This window comes from Papilio machaon, chromosome Z (assembly GCF_912999745.1).
Source record: "Papilio machaon chromosome Z, ilPapMach1.1, whole genome shotgun sequence".
Lineage (NCBI taxonomy): Eukaryota > Metazoa > Arthropoda > Insecta > Lepidoptera > Papilionidae > Papilio > Papilio machaon.
The window spans coordinates 2231895-2251892 of record NC_060016.1 but is presented as its reverse complement, the minus strand read 5'-3'; positions in this window follow the sequence as shown (position 1 = coordinate 2251892).

Genomic DNA, 19998 nt, shown 5'->3' with positions numbered 1-19998 from the left:
ATCGATTCAGCCGTTCTTGAGTTATAAATAGTGTAACTAACACGACTTTCTTTTATATATATAGATAGATAGATATATAGAAGATATGCATAATTTGTATTTTTGGAAAATAGCCGTGATCAAATGCAGTATGACAATGTCATATTTGTGCAGTATCGAAAGTAAAATAAAAAAAAAATAAAAGAATAAAAATAAGAAAATTAACAAGCGTTACAGCTACTTTGTACTTTAAAGTATTTTTTTTAATGTAAATTAGTATTTAAAATTCTGAGGGCGTTCATACCTGGATTTTTATATCCCGCTTCTGAAATGTCAAGAAAAACTCCAATTCATTGCACAGTGAATACTTTTATTCCATTTTCAACATTTCTAACGGTCAATTCTACTAGACGACTGTCTTTCCACTCGACGACTTATCACATCGACGGATATCCAACGACTGCCGAGCTCCTGACTCAATAATCAAACGCTGTTTCAACCCCACCACTCTCAATCCATTCGCCGGAAGTTGTCACAAAAGAGTGGCGGGGTCGAGCAGTGCTGCCATCTAAGAAAACTAAAACTACCTTTTATAAAATTATTACACTTGGTTCAAGTTGGATAAAGATGTTTCGCCATTAACGTGTTGCCAAAACATGCTTGTTGCTGCACAATATATTCAGTCGGAAAATGATAAGTACAATTACGTGTAAAGTTATAAACAAAAAAATCCTAGTGGTATCGCGATTCCAAAACAGATGTATAAAACAAGTCTTTAAGTAATTACTATAGAAAAGTGTTCTCTATTCGTTCGAATGTAGATTAAGAGTTCGGTGGGTAACCTGAAAAAATTCAATCTGATTTTTGACAACGACATGTACGTCCGTTGGTATCGTTTAAGTTTGAATGGCAATACAAAGTCTCTATATAACAGGCCGACAATATCTGTCCCGGAGGCTTAAGTCTGTCACAAGATCCTCTTCGTACTGTAGCTGTTATGTCGTGTTTTCCCTTTCATGTTATTTTCTACACCCATATAAATTTTACGTATTTTCTGACAAAACTAAACGCGGTAACAGAACCTCTCTCACCGGATATCCTTGTATGACTATAAATTCAATTGACAATATTTTTGATAACTGCAATAATACCTACATATAGGTACAATAAATTTATAAAAGAAAATATATTTTAAGAAAATACTTTAAAAGACAGCGTAGAGTGAACCTTGCTCCTAGGTACTGGGAAATATTAATAGAACGGTTTAAATAGTGCTTAGTTGAGTAGCAGTCTATAATGTCTACTAGTTACAAGCTTTGATGAAAGTTTGTAAGTTGAAATCTTGAAAGCTAATACTTTTCAAAGAGGCTTATAGAATGCAGAGTAGTTTCTCTTAGGACGTTACCAACTCTATGAATAAACTTAGTTTATTTATGAAGCAAATAGCAGTTGCCCACGACATCGTTCGCACGGAAAAAAACTCTAGTAATAAATACAGTCATGTTATCCGGAGATAGTATAGCTTCCCAGCAGTGAAATGATTTTTCAATTCGGTTCATTAGTTTCGTGTCCTATTCAATGCAATTAACAAACAAACAATTAAATCTTTCCTCTTTATCTTTATAGTTAAAAATAGTGAATAAGGCAGTGATGCATAAAAACGGTACAATTTTGAATACTCTTTGGTGGGTTACAAAAATAGACATAATATTTGAACAGTAACTTCCTTTGCGTGCAACCTACTTTATTATAGTAAAATTGATTCAGAGCATATTACCACTTACCCCCCAGCAACCAATATCATCTGCATATTTGAGTTTGTGCGGAATTCGCCTCAATCGTAAATATTTTCTTCTCATTTCACTGTTCAAGACACTGCGTCATAAAGGGAAAAGTCGATATGTATTTCCAAAAACATTTTGCTTCGAAGAATCCTTCTCTGATGGTTTCGAATATATTTTTTTTAATGTTATGTACACATTTTTACCAGATTACTACACAACACTAAAAAGAAGTGTCTTTCATTCTTAAAGTCCTAAACAAAGCTATAAGACTGATTTATTATTATTTCCAGGTTTTACCCTAACATAGTATTATATAATGTGGGTTGCGACAAATTAAATATTTCTAAAACGAATTAAAATTAAACAGTATCATTTTATTATTTTTACTTAAAAAATAATTCGAGAGAATTTTTTATTAAAAAATAATTTGAGATCGATTAACTTAACTCGATTGTAATTTTAATGACAAAGCTAATCCTGTGTTGCGAAATATTAACGTACGATGAAATGAAAGTTAAATTATTCACAGTGTAATATCAACTAGCACGTACAGAGGTTGCGAAGATGATTTTCGTACGCTATCACACGTTACGTTTAACGATAGGTTTTTAAATGAATGACGTTCAAAAAAGTCACACACCATACATATAGAAATCAAACAAAAGATCATAAACAGAAATGAAAAATAGTCCATAGTCAAGTTCAGAATATCAAAATTGTTAATCAACAATGATGTATGCTGTGTTAAAAACCTCTACATAAAATAACCTCCACAAAGATATCATTAGTACTTAATTTAAATTCTCGACAACATTTGGCATTTGTAGGAACAACAGAGCTTATTTGTGTAAGCCTTTTGGCTTTTTTTTTTCAACGGTCACCCTTGAATATGACGGCCGGTATATTAAGCACGTTGTCAAAAAGCGACATTTTAGAACATGTAAAGCACTGTTTTCTATAAAGTAATAAAAACTTATTAAAATGTTTCATTTTCTCCGAAATATGTTATAACAATATGTTTTGTCTTTAGTGAACCACGATTGTATATACAGATATAAAAAAAATAAGATGAAAGACAACAGCATTATTGTCAACCTAGCGCTTTATGGCTTATTAACACGGTTTAAACGAAATGGTTTAAGCTTAAAGTTGTTTTTTACGATGGTTGTGGTTAATGAATGAGAGGGGAGAGAAAATTCACAGACATTATGACGCTTGCCGACTAGACGGTGTGGCGTCGTTGTTTCTCAGTGATTTTCAAACATGTGTTTTTCTCTTTAAAGTTAATTTTAAATTACATAATTTTTTTATATTGAAAAAGTTAGCGCTTGACCACGACACAGCTTTGACAAAACTTTGTTTTATGATTGACATCTGCATAGAATTACCTATGCTTGTCGCTTTGTTGTCTCTTAATTGGACAGAATTTGATATTGTATTTGAGTATTATTTGATTAAATGTGGTTAGAACGTTATTACGAGTAGAACACAATATATTGAATGCGAAAAAATTGTAAATTACAAATATTATAGGGATATCATTGTAGAAATTTCTTCTGACATTGTCCAATTAGCTATTACAAAATTCTTCGTGCCCCTACATTGTAATTGTCACAAAAAAGGAACTGAACGTTTTAGGCGAGCTAGAAACGTACAGAAATTTAAGCTTTTAGCAATTGAAGGTCCTAAGCTTTGTTAGAGGTGAAGCGTTGACTGAGAATAAAAAGTGCAAGTAAATTAAAAAAGACGGAATGATAAAGTGACGACATATAAAAAAGCGACTCTCGACCATGCTTACACCAAACAGAACACATTATATAATTTTGTAGAATAAATATTAAATGAGTTTTAAAATCAATGAAACACAAAAAAATAGGTCAAATAATAAATACAATTAGAAGCTTATTTATCTATAAACAATTCCTTCGAATGTGCAAACCTTCAATGCGATACAAGTTTTTTACATCTAACATCTACCAATATCTTCTTCAACTTTGAAAGTTTATATCTATCCTAACTACGAACACGTATAAGTATGAATTCTTGTAAAACTTGAAACATCTGGTATCGCTTTCATTTTATAAAAACAATGTATGTATTCAAGTTTTATGTTACAGATGTAAACATGTTTCGTATAATAAAAGGTTACTTTGTATGCAAGACTTGGTGCAATAAAAGTTTTGTCATTAAGTACAGAGCGCCCGCGAGCGCCACACTCCTCCTCTACTATTCATAATATTTAATTACACAGCTGTCTTTTCTGATTTTGGCAAAGATTTTTTTATTGCGTAATTAGGTAATTCACAAAATATAAGGAATTGTATATTTATGTACAGTTTTGATTTAAATTTTTAACTTATTTCGACTAGAAACAGGAGTAATGGAGGTCGGTATTATGTGATTTTTTTAGCTAGCTTTTTTAGCTTTTACATATTTGATGGTTCATGGATATGGCTTTCTGCTTTTTTTATTAATAGGGATCATATGAGCAGTTGGACCATTAATGAAAATAGGTCATATATCCCCATGGACATCCGCAATATTAGAGGAACCACTCATTGCTTCGCTACGATATTTTTTATTGTAATTAATTAAAATTTGAAAGTTTAGTGTCGTAAAATGCCGTTTACTTTCGCATCGAAATTTCTACATAACGAAAACTTTTACCGTATTTGTGCGTATCTGTTTTTAACTTCTGCGTTCCTGCATTTATAGAGTAACTAGCTGTCGTCCGCGCAGAATTAATAAAAACCTAAAAAGTTGCCTATGTATTCTTCCAGATTATGTTCTACGTCTGTGCCAAATTTCATCAAGATCAAGTTGAGCTGCTCCGGTGATACCTTCAAACATCCATCCATCCATCTAAACATTCGCATTTATAATATTAGTAAGATAAGTAAAATTAATTCGCGTGTCAAAAAGTTACAAATCATTATTGAAAAATAATACATCAATTATATATAAAACATTAAATAAAGACGTAAAACGAAAGCGAGGAAATTCAGAAACCGTTCAACATCATTGCAAAATGTTTGCATATCTCTCACAAACTGCTTTTTGATCAACATCAAACGCGGTTTATTTAAACTGCAATACGAATATATCAAAGTTTTCATCTTCATTTCAAATATTCATTTCCATTTACTACGTCAGCTTTGAAAAGCATGAAGCAATTTGCTTAAGAGTGATTACATAGTAAAGTGGGGTCGATACTGTTGGAAAAAATAGCAGGCATTCAAGATACGAGTTAACATATCCAATGCCGCGTAAATTTTTCTGTACTAACGGAGTGCGAGTTCATGGAATAAAATGAATGCTAATGAATGTCAAAACAAACGAACAACCTCAGCTAGCTGAGGAGGGTACGGGACTGATCTTTGGACTATATCCAACAGTTTACATCTAATGGTTTATGATACATATAGAATCAGAGTTGTACATAACTAGATATTATCTTTAAATGGCCTTTAAAAAATAGTTATGCAAAGCGTTCTAGTAAATTTAATTGCTGTGTATATAAAATATGTAATTCTATTACATATGCAATGGTAATACAAAACGAAAATTATAACGTTTGTTGTTAGCTTTTATCGTGTTTATATCAAATTAGCTGATACAAATACGAGTATTCACAATCAGGCCTAATTACTGATTACGTCATGATTTCGACGAGCTTTTATTTATTTATCGACAATTGGCAGATTGGGAAAAATCATTTATTAAAGTACTACTATTCAGTTTACGTGATTTTTACTTCATTTTAGTTTACACAGAATACTTCCTACTTCATGGTCAAAAGATTGACATGAACTTGATTTATTGATTGTTTTTTTTTTATATTCAGTTCATCAACATATAATGTCTTTATTCTGACAGTACAATGTGTTTCAGTTTTTTAAAAACGTTTACTTCTTTGGAATTAAAATAAAATGCTGTTTACTTTACTACGTTGCAATATTTGTGTGTAGTATACGAGTAGAAGGGAGGCTATATTTAAATAACTATTTTCTCTCCTTCGTCGCAAACGATGTGACCCTATTGCAACTAATCGGAATGGAAGCCCGCTCATCAAATTCCAAATGTCGCAGCGGCGAACCTTATCCAATGATTCTCGGAAAATATACGAGAAAAAAATATAAAAGAAAATTAACAAATAAACCTTATTTACGTTTTTTTAATCATTCCGATTTTCTACTGTCGTAATACTTGTATTAAATTATATTGTTTTTTCAAAGGATATGAGAAAGTATAATGGTGTAAAGTATCAATTAATAAATTCGTCACTAAGATGACGTAACTAGTGATGGAAAATCAGAATAAGTATTGATACATTTTAAATTTGTTCACAGTACAGATGAAAAACTTTGTTAGAAAATGGTAAAGTAAATTCCTTTTACAATGGAAAAAGTATTTTGTTTCCATATAAGTTTATACTCCTTATACAGTGGAACTTCGCGTGTATCATATAGGGGAAAGTTTGCCGGGTAAGGGTCGTTACTTGCAGAAGATTTTATGTACAACAGTTGTTTCTGCTAAGACTGCATTTTCTGCGCTGATTTATTCTTCTTATATGGCTAAGTACATACTTAGATGAAAAAAAAACTTTTAATTTTATTTATTTACATATAGAACAATGTATTTATTTTATTTTTTGTTATTTTAGAAACCCAATCTACTCAGATGTGGCGTCAGGACTCCCTACTAAAATTTCATTAAAATCTGTGCAGTGGTTTAAGATAAAAAAATTAAGATTTATTTTTACACAGATTCAAGTAGATTTTTATGTATTGTACATACATACATACATACATATAGTATACGTCAAACCTTCCAAAGATAAAAGATGATATAAGTATGTTATATTAAAATGAAAGAAAGAAGATGACAAATTAGAAGATAAAATGATATTCGTGTTGAATTCGCTGCGGTGACCGCGCTTATATTAAGACACGTAATTCAGCAGTAAGTCAAGCCAAAAGCAACAATGGCATAATTTGGGAAACGTAGCCGCTGCTGGTGATGTACACCAATGAGTAAATATGCCCTTTTGTTACTTCTTTAAAATCATTTCTGCAGTTTTATTTGTATTGAATCACACTCCGATTGATGAATTTTATTGAGACACAAATTAGAATTTAAATCACAAGTGATAAAACAAACACCAATTCCATAGTATAATGCCTAAAATAATAACTCACTGTTACATTTATTTATGTTAATACTAGCTTTTACCCGCGACTCCGTCCGCGCGGAATAAAAAATAGAATACGGGGTAAAAATTATCCTATGTGCGTTTCCTGATTCTAAGCTACCTGCCCACCAATTTTCAGTCAAATCGATTCAGCCGTTCTTGAGTTATAAATAGTTTAACTAACACGACTTAAGATTGCATAATCTTATCCAACACAAAACATTTTACCAGACCTTTGTTAAATATGTTGAAATAAAGACTTTTAAGACGATTAACAAAAAGTTTTGTTTCGAAATAATTAAAGCATCAAAAAAAAGTAAATAACTCTGAAATTAAAACAATCATCAAACTTTTAAGATATGGATAAAATAGTCAAAGAAAAAGGATGACGATTATCACAAATATTCGTTCTAGGTGAACAGGACGCTTTCATTATCACGACTAAGTAACAAGTCAATTAGTTGTGAAATAGAAGTCAGATGTAGGAGCAAACAAAGACATCAATTAGATGGTGAACAAATAGAAAGAAGCCGATAAACGTACGACAAAGTATTAACTCTAAGAGATTCTTTAATTAAATTGAATTGCATTTCAGGTATCCAGAAGAGATTTTCTGTTTTCTTATTCCAACAGCTCTTTATTTTATTCCAACATGGATTTAAAGTTATTCAATCGTGTACTATTTAGATATTTATTTTTTAGCCAACAACAACAATATTTAGATTTGTATGTTTTGTATAAAAGCTTTTTCGCTGAATATATTAAGTACTAGTTGACGCTCTCGACAACTTCCGCGCCGAATTAAAAAAAAAAAACGTAATAAGTAGCCTATTTGTTCTTGCAGACTATGTTCTTCATATATGATAAGTTTTATCAATATCCCTATGCGCCGTTTCGGACATACCTTTTAACAAACACACATCCCTCCATCTAAACATTCGCATTTATGATGTTTGTAAAAAATGTTTGTTTTTAAAACAATCATTAATTTCTTTCAACATGCTTGATTTGTTCCCGTATATAAAAGAAAAGTAGCTAAGGATATTGTGCAAAAGAAAATGACACTATATAGTTTAGTTTTGTCATGTTTGTTTGTGTATTGGAGTTGTGTTTATCAAATCCAGTATTTATATTACAGCACCTCATATCAGCTAGTAACGCGGCCGTGTAATAAATTGCTGTAGCATGGTCGATCGCACGTCCGATCGCGTGATCAGTTCAACAGCGATGAGCTTAGTCCGTAAAACATAGAACAATTTTCACATTAGGACAGAACTATGAGAAGTAAATGGGACATTGGCGTACTGCTAGTGTTTTAATACACACTTACGGCCAAAACAGTGCTGTTTCTGTCTTGCTGTGCTTTTTGACTGTCGGAACCCTGGTATAAAATCAAATTGTCATCCCTCTCATTGTATTTGATAAAATAGAGAGAACAATGTCAATGTCAACAAATTTCACGGTTGGCGTGTACTTTCAGTGTAGTACTGCGCTGTTCCACTGCTCTGCTATTCTATTCTCCCCTTGTAGTAAACTACCATAACGGCGGCAGTACGGCGCATCACGTAACTGACATACGATTGGACTATTATGAATAATCGATGTTGCCATTTTCTTTATTTCAAAAGTCGATCGCAGTCAGGATCTAAATTAAAACCTTCAATTTGTTATCAAGTAATCAATACGGATACAAAAGTTGAGTTACTTATGAGCTCGGCAAACAATCTTTTTGTCAAATTTTAAAAGTTTCCCTAGTTATTGGTGGTGCATATGCGACTTTGTTTGATGCATTATGCCATTTTTGAAATGTTTCATCAGTCAAAGACGAAAAATTTACCGGCCGCTAAGACTCTATTGATTAGAACACAGTAGAAAATGTAAAAGTTGATTCAAATAAGGAGTCAGGAGCGTGAATTACGTGTATCTACCCAGTACGCCAGATTGACCATCGACTTAGTGCGGACGGCGGGAGGTCGTTGGAGTATTGCATACTGTGGAAAGCATTGGGGAGGGCCTATATCCAGTAGTGGGCACACAAAAGCATGATGATTACAACGAAAAAATGTACAGTGAAATTCATGGAACAAATATTCTATTTGCTTTTGAAAAGAATCATTGCTGCTATTTTAAATGAAATGGAACTTGGAAATTGATGTAATGACGATTAAGACGTAAGTGCTGTAAAGTTTAAGAAGGAAGTGAGCGAGCGAAGTGGTACAGACTTAGGGCAAACTTTGTTTCCAATACGATTAAAGCGTGAATCTTGTCTATCATTAGAAATTTAGTTCGTAGTTTAGAAAATTGTAATTGTAAACAGAAACCCTTTGAAATAATTAAATCCAAATAAGTGCTGGATTCATTACATTCGAAATCGTGAAATAAATTATATTTTATTAGACTGGAACTTATCATGTACTCGTAAAACCGACTAAAGAAGTCTTTAAACGTCTCTTTTTATTTTTTATTATATCACAAAGTGGCAAACGAACATGCGGTCACCTGAATCCGCCTAAATAGCGAAGCGACCGCTGCCCATAGACACCCACCATTGCAGATGCGTTGCCTACCTTTAATCGACAGAAGAGGGTACGCACATACAGAGGATATATCCTTTTTCTATGTGGACTAAATATGTGAATGAGGACTAGAGCTAGTATCTTAATTATATTAAGCAATGTGTATAAAAGTCAGTCTTTGTCAGTAGCTATGATGCTACGAACGCCACACTGTAACATAATTAACCATTTTACGCTGAACCACTATTGGAAGTACTAAGACATCTTGTTATCTTTGTTTTCTTTTAAGAAAATAAGTAGCGTAGTAAATTAATATTAGAAATAGATACACCATGCATCTTGAGCCTAAACTTGGAAATTACTTCTACGTAGTCAACTCTTTTCATTATTCACTGATTTCTCGAAAATTAAATTGAATTCGATGTATTTAAAAAGCCACTTATATTATATCTATTATATAAAAGAAAGTCGTGTTAGTTACACTATTTATAACTCAAGATCAGTCAAACTGATTTAGCTGAAAATTGATGGGGAGGTAGCTTAGAACTAGGAAACGGACATAGGATAATTTTTACCCCGTTTTCTATTTTTTATTCCGCGCGGACGGAGTCGCGGGTAAAAGCTAGTTATCTATATATATAAAAGAGAGTCGTGTTAGTTACACCATTTATAACTCAAGAACGGCTGAATCGATTTGACTGAAATTTGGTGGGCGAGTAGCTTAGAACCAGGAAAAGGACATAGGATAATTTTTACCCCGTTTTAATTTTTTTTTATTCCGCGCGGACGGAGTCGCGGGTAAAAGCTAGTATATATTAAAAGAGAGTCGCTACGAAAAATGACCAAAAAAAAAACGAAAAATGTGGTTAAATAATTATACAAACAGTTGAAATAACAAAAGGAGTAATATTGAATGTTGGTATCTGTGAATATATATATACTAGCTTTTACCCGCGACTCCGTCCGCGCGGAATAAAAAATAGAAAACGGGGTAAAAATTATCCTATGTCCTATTCCTGGTTCTAAGCTACTTGCCCACCAATTTTCAGTCAAATCGATTCAGCCGTTCTTGAGTTATAAATGGTGTAACTAACACAACTTTCTTTTATATAGATAGATATCGAATGTTGGTGGTGATATGAACGTTAGTTAAAGGAATTCCAATAAGGCCGTGCAAATGCTTGGCCTCTACGAGTTAATTCATACATGACTCATGAACAGCAAACATAGCGTAGTAATAAAAAGTTATAAACGCGAAAGTTTATATGGGTAGATGAATGGATGGATGGATGTTTTTTGAAGGTATCTCCGAAACGGCTAAACGAATCTTGATAAAATTTGCCACAGACAAAAAACATAGTCTGGAAGAACACATAGGCTACTTATTAAGTTTTTTTTTTAATTCCGCGCCGACGAACTCGCGCGCAAAACCAAGTATTTATATACAAGTGAAAATACAGCTCTATACAGTAAAATATGTAATTTGTCGTAATTTAAATATGATATGGGTAACAATGGATGATTTTGTGATGAAATTATTTTGTGCGCCTCCGCTCGCTCACTAACTAATAGCCGATGGCTATCGATTAATATGTGAACGTTAAAGCTTTATGATAATAACATTTTATTTGATGTGTTTGTAATATTAATGAAGTCAGTAATCAACACATCAGGCTTGACAAAATACAAAGTATAATAGTCATTGTTTAAATGTAATAGTAATTTAATTAAATGTAATGTGTTACAGCCAACAGCCACAAAGTACGTAAGAAAGGGGATTTCTTCGCTTAAGGAAGATATGTTCAGGTTTCATCACGATGTTTTCCTTCATCGTAAGAACGTCGAATAATTGTACATATTTAAACCTATCCGTTGGTCTGACCAAGTCCAGACCTTTCAGATTCCGACCGCCATGAGACAAGCCGCGGACAGAGCGGTGTGGAAGCAGCTCGTCGACACATCAGTGAAGGCACTTCAAGAAGAGCACGACCTTCAGTAATGAAGAGTACGTAGAAGAATTAAATCTAAAAATATATTACGCTACATGGCGGGATTAGAACCCAGGACCTTTAGATTACAAGTCAAGTGACCGATTCCGATACCTCTGAGCGACAGCGGATTTTTTATTAACTTCTAATCAACTATATTATATCGTCATGTATTTGCTAAAATACTCGTAGTTATAGAGATAGAACAATGTGGTTAGTTATTTTAATAGTTACTCTGAAATGTCCAACGAACAAAGTTATTATTAATTTAAAATGTTTACCGTACAATACATGACAAGGTTTAAAAGCCTGGCGTCCACTTATGGTTTGAATTTACTTAATAACTGTTGCACATAATTAACGTTAAAAGCTTCCAAAATGTTTCCTATTTGAAACAGAATATAGATAGTTCCTAACTTGATATATACTAGCATATGACCTGAATACGTAGGGATTTTTTTTGTTCTATTTAATAATGTTTTAATAGGTTTTTTTACAAAAACAAGATAATCGAGGAATATCTTAACAGTTCTTTAAAAGCTCCATATATTTGAATAGATCTTTTCAGAACTTTCAGAGACTGATCAAAAATGGTATAAATGATAAAAGAATTTCCGAGGAAGTGGTACAAAGAGAATTTTTTATTAACTTAGTCAAGAGCTATGTCGTGACAGATTTGAAAATTATCTATAAATTATTAACGTCTTAATTAGTCTTGATATTATTTATTCAAGAGTATTCTTGAAACCCTATTTTATTTTAACAATGTAAAAAATTAGACACTTCTTTAATTACTAAAACAAAAATAAAAAAAACCAACACACACACATAGTATCCTTCCGCTCAATCTCTTTAAACAAAATGAAGATAACAATTTGTTCAAGTCACTGTTTGTATAGAGTTAGACTTGATTAACTTTTAATTTGTTTGTTCATATTAGTAATAAATTACAATGTAACAATGAAACACGACAACAAAACTATAAATAGTATAATTATTCATCAAGATCATTAACTCTCCAACAGTAAACAAGATAGTTTTTCACCTTTGACTGTGCTTATAATATCCCGGAGGTGATTGAGGTCGAGTCAACATAAGATACTGGGAGAGAAATTAATAACCCTATGGAAAATATTCGGTACATCATACCTCATATGATATGAGGTATGATGTACTAATATTAGAAATGCGAAAGTTGAGATGGATGGATGTTTGTTTGAAGGTATCTCCAGAACGGCTGAACGGATCTTGAGGAAATATAGAGGGCACAAATATAGAACATAATCTGGAAAAACACATAGGGTGCTTATTAAGTTTTTTTTTTAATTTTGCGCGGACGGAGTCGCGGGCGACAGCTAGTATCTTACAAATTTCATTTCAAGAAGCGATCATAGAACCAGTGAATGTTGGTTAATTTTTACATTTAATGTTTTGGGTTAAAACTCAATGCAAAACATTAGGTTAGATTGCTAAAGATGTTTAAAATGTTATTTTTTTATCAAATTCATACGAGTTATGCCGACTGCGATGTCCGGCTTACTATTTAATTACTTTGTAAGCATTAGTAGAATTATTTGTTATCAACGGTAAAAAATTGCCGAAACAATTGTCTAGACGACAATTATGGCGGCCCGACGCCGCTGTGTTTGTAACAATTAATTAATTATATTATACGTTCATTTTTTCACCTTCTTTCATTTTCAGATAATATAGTTAAGATTTTTTAAACTGATTGTAATCTACTTGTAAAATATAATTAATATTTTTATGTAATTATATAAATATTAAAATCTGTAACTACTGCTTTAAAATATAATTATTATAATAATATATGAGTAAAAAAAAAAAGTCGTAACCCACATTATTACGGACTTACGATTGTCTACATCACAATTAATTGTAATTTAATGGATAACATACAAACTTTAAAATTCTTCGATTGAGAGTAGATTTGAAATTAGATAATTAATTAATTTTTAACTGTGAGAAAAATTTCAAGAATTTAAAACACGGTATTAATCGAACTGAGTTTAAAGAATCTTCATAGCGGGAAGTTATCGTTGGCCCGCACAGAGCGTGTGACCCGCTCGACTCGCGAATGTTTACTGAGCTTGGGATTGGGACATAAAAGCTTTGTATGAGATCGCTCCACTACTTCATTATATTCTACGCATGCGTTGATGAAAATATTTCGAAAACAAAAGGTACGAAATGTGAAATTTAATTAATTTAAGTGCACAAACTACCACCGCTTCACCAAATTACCATTAAATTATTATCTATATCCCTGCTATTGTTTATAACCCTACTAACATTGTAATAAGTTACATTTTAATTGTTATTGACCAACTCTTAAAATACTTATCGAAGGTTAATTATTAACAAGAAGTAACAGTGCGCATTTATCATATTAAAATTACAACAGCGAAGCGTTTTTGTGTTTGATTTCTCATACTTAAAACAGAATAAGAGACTGTTTAAGACACCATTAAACAAAACGGAATGAGACAGTAACATTACATTATTGTATTGTATTATTATAGTACAGCTAATTATCAATATTTATAATGAAGTATACGTTTTTACATGACATTTAATATTTATATTATTTAGAGTTCTGACAATAGAATATTGTTTTTCGGCAATATTGTTGATTTCGGCATTGCAATGCATGCATAATTTAGCTGGTTTAATAAAAAATGCCATGTTGACTCTTCTGTAGGTAGGTAAACAAACAGATCGCTTTGGTGTAACAGCTGCGTGGTAAATTGTTTTAGAAGAAGGGAATTATTTTATTAAGAACCCCAAGAGCCGCATCGATAGTTATTAAATAGGAGTCAAGAAAATTTTATTTTTAATCTTAAATAGTTTAATGTATACAACGTTCGACAGAGGAATGGATAAACGCATTTTTGAGACGCTCGTTGCCTTACAAAGCCTTCATGTTCGGGAAAGTTTGGATCATAATCTCCTTTACATATAAAGGCAAAAAGAAAGAAAAAGCTTTTACGGTTTACAAGGTTATATACTATATAGCCGTGGAAGGATTACTGCGCTACATGCGCTTAGAACATTTTCATGCGAGATTTCTCGTAGCTCTCCATATCAAGTGCAAAGTCTATTACTCGTACAATCCCGCGAAATTTGGCTTAAGATCGTGTTAGGTGCAGCATAACTTTGTATGTCCTTTATTTTGGAAATAGTAATTTTGTCGCTTGAACGATTCAAATAAGTTAAGTCACTTTACGATGCTTTAACTAATTCTTTTCTAGAATATGAAAAACTTGCACGAATAAACAACTGACTTTTATTGTTAGGTTGCATCTTATTTGCCCTCCTCCGTAAAAAAAAAAATCCCAAATGAACTGCAAATACTGAATAGTGCTGTCTAGTTGTAATTTGATGAAAGAAAATGGGCAAGGGAAATATCGTATTTCTCTGTTTCTGACAAAATGTCTGCGGTCAGGATCAAAGGAATTCTATTAAAAAAGCTTGTGTGCTGTGTCACCAAAGCAAATCCAATATCGGTACTTTTTAAACGCTGGCTGCTGCAACCGAACAAGTTATTACATCAGACTAAGGATCACGATGGAACAAGCTCTTATTTTTTTTACTTTTCTATTTATTAGTTACAGCTATCGCAATCAAGTTTCGAGGCGATGATATATATCTAGTACCTAGATTACTTTTTAAAAATTATAATATATTGAATTTATTGTAATAACTTTAAATGGCTATCAAAAACAGTATGGCGGTGCAACGAAAATGAAGAATGTGCATCGCAATAGCGCTTGTTTTATGAATATTAAATATCCTACAATTCCTTATAGTTTTACAAATCTTTTTTAAAGGTAAAGAAACGCTTGCAAAAGAAATCGAACTATGAGTACTTTTAAACTATTTGAACACGTCCGGGGCGTCTCTGTTCAATTTAACACACACGGGATTACAAAGGCTGGGTTTGTTGCAAACAAACTCAACATACGTCCTCTTTCCGTATAAAAGGGAGGAAAAGGTTTTTTTCCAGACTATACGAGTAAGAGTAATAAAGATATTTAATCTAATAGGTATTTCTTTGAAAAGTTCTTAACGCAGATATCATTTTATTTTAGTTCAGTTATTTGATCATAGATATTTCGTTTAATTTGATTGATAAATTTAAAATCTCTAAAATTGATCTAATTTTTTTATTGTACCCTTACCCTTAGTAATTTTTTAAAGTTATTCAAGAACATAAGATTTTTTTAAGCTAAACTGCCACAACTGCTAACTCATCGCATTAATTATGATAAATCTCAAGTAAGATTTTTTTTCCAAACCACTAAAACATTTTAAACAATGCAAAATTTATTAAAATTTTACAGCAATTGTAGCTTTATATAATCAAAAAGTGTGATTAGGTCATTATATCTTGACCTTTTTCTTATTAGATCAGATTCTCTTCTACATTGTTTTTAAGACAGCAAATATAAAATTATATATGTTCCTAGTACACTGATTAACAAAATTGTTTTTTTTACTAATATCACAGAATAAAGGTTACTTTTTTATTTTTCTCATCTAACCGACCGAAGCTCGGACTGGTGGGTTGCAAGTATTAAAAAAAGGAAAAACAAATTCCCAGTATATTTTTCCCGGCAAGTTTTTTTTCCCATCTAATAGACCAAAGCCCGGACGGGTTGCTAGTGTTAAAAAGGGAAAAAAATCCCAGTATACTTTTCTCGGAAAGCTTTTTCTAATGAATTTACACCTTTATTGAACAAAAATAATGACATAAAAAATATAAAGGACAGAGGACGCAATAAAGTATATAAAACTGGCAATGAAATAAAACTTGCGATACGATAATTAAATACTGCATAATATAGAGACATCACTTTGACTGTTTAAGTGAAAAATACACTGTTACTTCAATTAGGTTTATTTCAATTGCATTGGAACCAATGAAACGTGGAAGTTTTAATTTTCATCGAAAAACTTGAAACTTCTCTCGCGTCTATCACAAAAATATATACGTCAACAAGCTCGTTGTTACGGGTGCATTTAATACTTCCTTGATTTTGACAATGTCACTAATTTGTTAAGAAAAAATCAAATATTATCCGCCACTTTTATCACACTGCCACTTGTACCACTTTCGGGACATAAATTACATTTTTTAATTTCCTATCATTCGTTCTCATAACGTGTGATAACCAGAAAGCACTTAATTTGACCAAAATTGATCTGGTTAAGTTTTCCTAATAAAGCTTTTAGACTTACGATTAAGGAAAAGTAAACTGTTTGAAAATTGTTTCATAAAATATTTTCTTTTCAAAGGTGTTGGCTTCTCAACGTAACGTCAAGAGTTTGACGAGTGAGGGTATAAATGACAAAGGTCGGTGTTAAGGCAAATTCAATTCTATAGTAAAGATATAAAGCTCAACATTAACGAGTTTAGATTTAAGGGCATGCATATCTCATTCATCAGAATGAGCAACAAGTTGTGACTAAGAATAGGGTTTATCGCTATTTATCGCTAATTATCGCTGGTTTGTTCAGTTTCTTATATTTTCATTTTTACTAAAGTCAGAGGATCAAAGTTTTTTTTTATTTAAGCCTTTTAAGGAACCAATCAGGCGTTTGGCTATGATTTAACGTAATCCGATTTTAATGATCCGTTTATCGCGTTCTAGTGAAAAAAATCAAGGATAAAATACTTCATAAATTAGTTAACTAAAAAGGAAAAATAAATCCTAGATTTATTTTAGTTACAGTGTATATACAGTATAGTATAGTTATACTGTATATACACTGTACGATATATAGAGGTTAGTTTTAATAAAAATTTGCATTTCAATGTGATGCCTCACGAGCGTCCGGTTGAAACTTTCTATTGCATTAAAGTTCTTGATAAACACTTAAAGCTTACAAATAATGTAAATAAAAACGCTCGATGGTTACTTAGTTTTGTCAACTCCAAAATGCACTTAATGTATTATTCAATTAAAGTTATAAATTTGTTTTGTTTTAAAGTCCAAAATTATTGAATAAATGCAAAAAATATATCGAAATAAAAAAGTCAATCTATGTTATCTAGTTTGTGAATAATTAGTTTAATAATTTTCTTAGATAAATATATGTCTAGGTTGGTATCTAAATACTAGTCTTTTTCTTTAATTTAACTCTCTTGTGTACTTCCATTGTTAACAATGTAGACCAAATTGGATGCCCAAGAACTATCTAATTTCGGTCCAACGCCAAAACTATGTAAGCAGATAAATATCCAATTCTATCCTCGATAGCAATCACGATATTTCCTTTTCGTAGATATTATGTGATTTTTTTTTTAAAAAAAAAGTGATACTGTAAAACATGTTATGTATTTTGTAGCACTAATTTCCGATGTATCCAAAATACTTGGCTTTTGCAGACTAACCAATGGCTACGGTTACTTTATTGACGTTGATTATATAAATTACACTTGGATTCCTAAAAATTCTAGTTCAACATCTTTCTTGCAGATGGTTATTATTACAACTATAGTCTAGTATACTGAGTACAGTATAGTTTAAAGTCAAAATATTGCACTAGTATGAAATTTACGAGTTTTACCAAAAATTGTGCAATCTACAATGAAATATTTCATATTTAGATTGAATTATACAAATTAAATTGTGCAACCTAAATTTATTCTATACGTCTAAAAATATGAATATTCTGAGGCTCGATAAGTGCTGAACGTTGCGGCTTAATGGGATATTATAGTAGTAAATCGCGTTAGAATGAGGTAACTGATTACTGGATGCGTTCAATGTTTTTCGTCATATATTCCTGTATAGTAACCTTATACCTTCGAATAAACATCGTACTTACGACATCAATCCTTTTTTAATTAAGTTACCTTTCAGCTAATCCTTTCACATTTTAGGTCTACAATGTACCCCTGGATATTGTGTGTATATGTGAGATTTTTTACATAAGGGTAAATTCCAAGCATAATCCAGAGGAGTTTTTTGAGGGGTCCTAATATATTACTTCTGCCTGTTCGTGAAAATCTAAATTCGATATTTTTTTAATTAATACATTTCAAACGTTTTAAAATCCGTTGCTAGAATAAGTTAGATGCTCAAACATTCGAGGAGTATGACTTCCTTTTGTCGTATCAATTTCTATTATTGTAAATAAAAGATGAACCCCTTGTTTATGCGTTGCCAGTTTTTTTTTTGTAGAATACAGCGTGAAATCAGGCTTGTTAGCCATACGGAAGGAACAAAAGGTAGAAGAAAGGTTACCCCCTCTTTTATTTTTCTTTATTTATACTTTCGAACTTTATTTTTCCTTATCTTTTTAAGGCCTGCTGTTTATACCAGTATTAAATTTAAATCTCAAATCCTCAGCGAAATAACAATGGTATCAGTCATGATAGTCAGTATAGATATGAGACCGGCAAATTGACCACGGCGCGGCGTCCGATTGTAATTTGACCCGGCTTTCGTAAAGGCTCACCAAATAGCATATCTAAAAGTTTCATTTACAAATTGGTGTTTCATATTTCCATTGCATTTTGAGACATTGTAAAGTCGACACTAATCTGACTACCATTTTCTATGCAGTCAATAAATGCGACTGGCGGATGCGGATGTGATGAAAAAGCAGCTATGTCACCTGTACAAATAGCCGAAATGTAACATTTTAATATATGAATGCACTCGTACGATATGCATTTCTGAGTTTTTACAATTTGCCGAGACAAATTGAAAGCGGGTAACGTACACGATTTGCCTGTAACAGATACGTACACACATCACAAAACGTTTGTGATAACTAGTAAAAGTTGTAATATTGACATCTATATTTATTAAATAAAATGTTTTATGTATTTGTAAAATTAAAAAACGGGTATTTCATTTTCTAATATGTAAAAAATTAAATCTTTTGTTTGTTAAATACAAACGTATGTGTTTTTGATATTTGTCGCAGCCTTTTTTGATGTGTATGTACAATATGCAATATACAACAGCGACCTTGACATTGTATATCAACCTTCTTGTGAACTTATTTGACGTAACGTCGGATTACAGAGGGCGAGGGTGCGAGCCTGTCTCTATGTTAACGCGATTATTTACGCTACAATCTGACCAGTTAAACGTTATCGGAGTAGGGTTACGAGTCCCAAGAAGAATCAAATTTTTCGTATTTTCCTTTTACAATTCACAAAGAGGTGAACCTAATAAATATTGATTTTTTTGTACACAACCTGTATCCTATAAGCGTTGCGATGCTCTGTAAAATATTTTTTTTTTCAAATAGAAAACAACGTTGTATTTCTTCCTCAGAACGTTCCAAAGTTTCATCACAATACAAAAAAGAGAAAAGAAGGATAATTATTTTAAATACTGCTTGAGATTCACCATAAAAAGATCTGGAAAGCAGAAGCAATTGTAAAACAAACATTTTTTAATAATTTCATACACTTCTCAAGTATATTCAAAAAGGTGTAATCTTTATGAAAAATCCATGAAACTCGAACACTTTTCAGAGGCCGTGTCGGATTAACT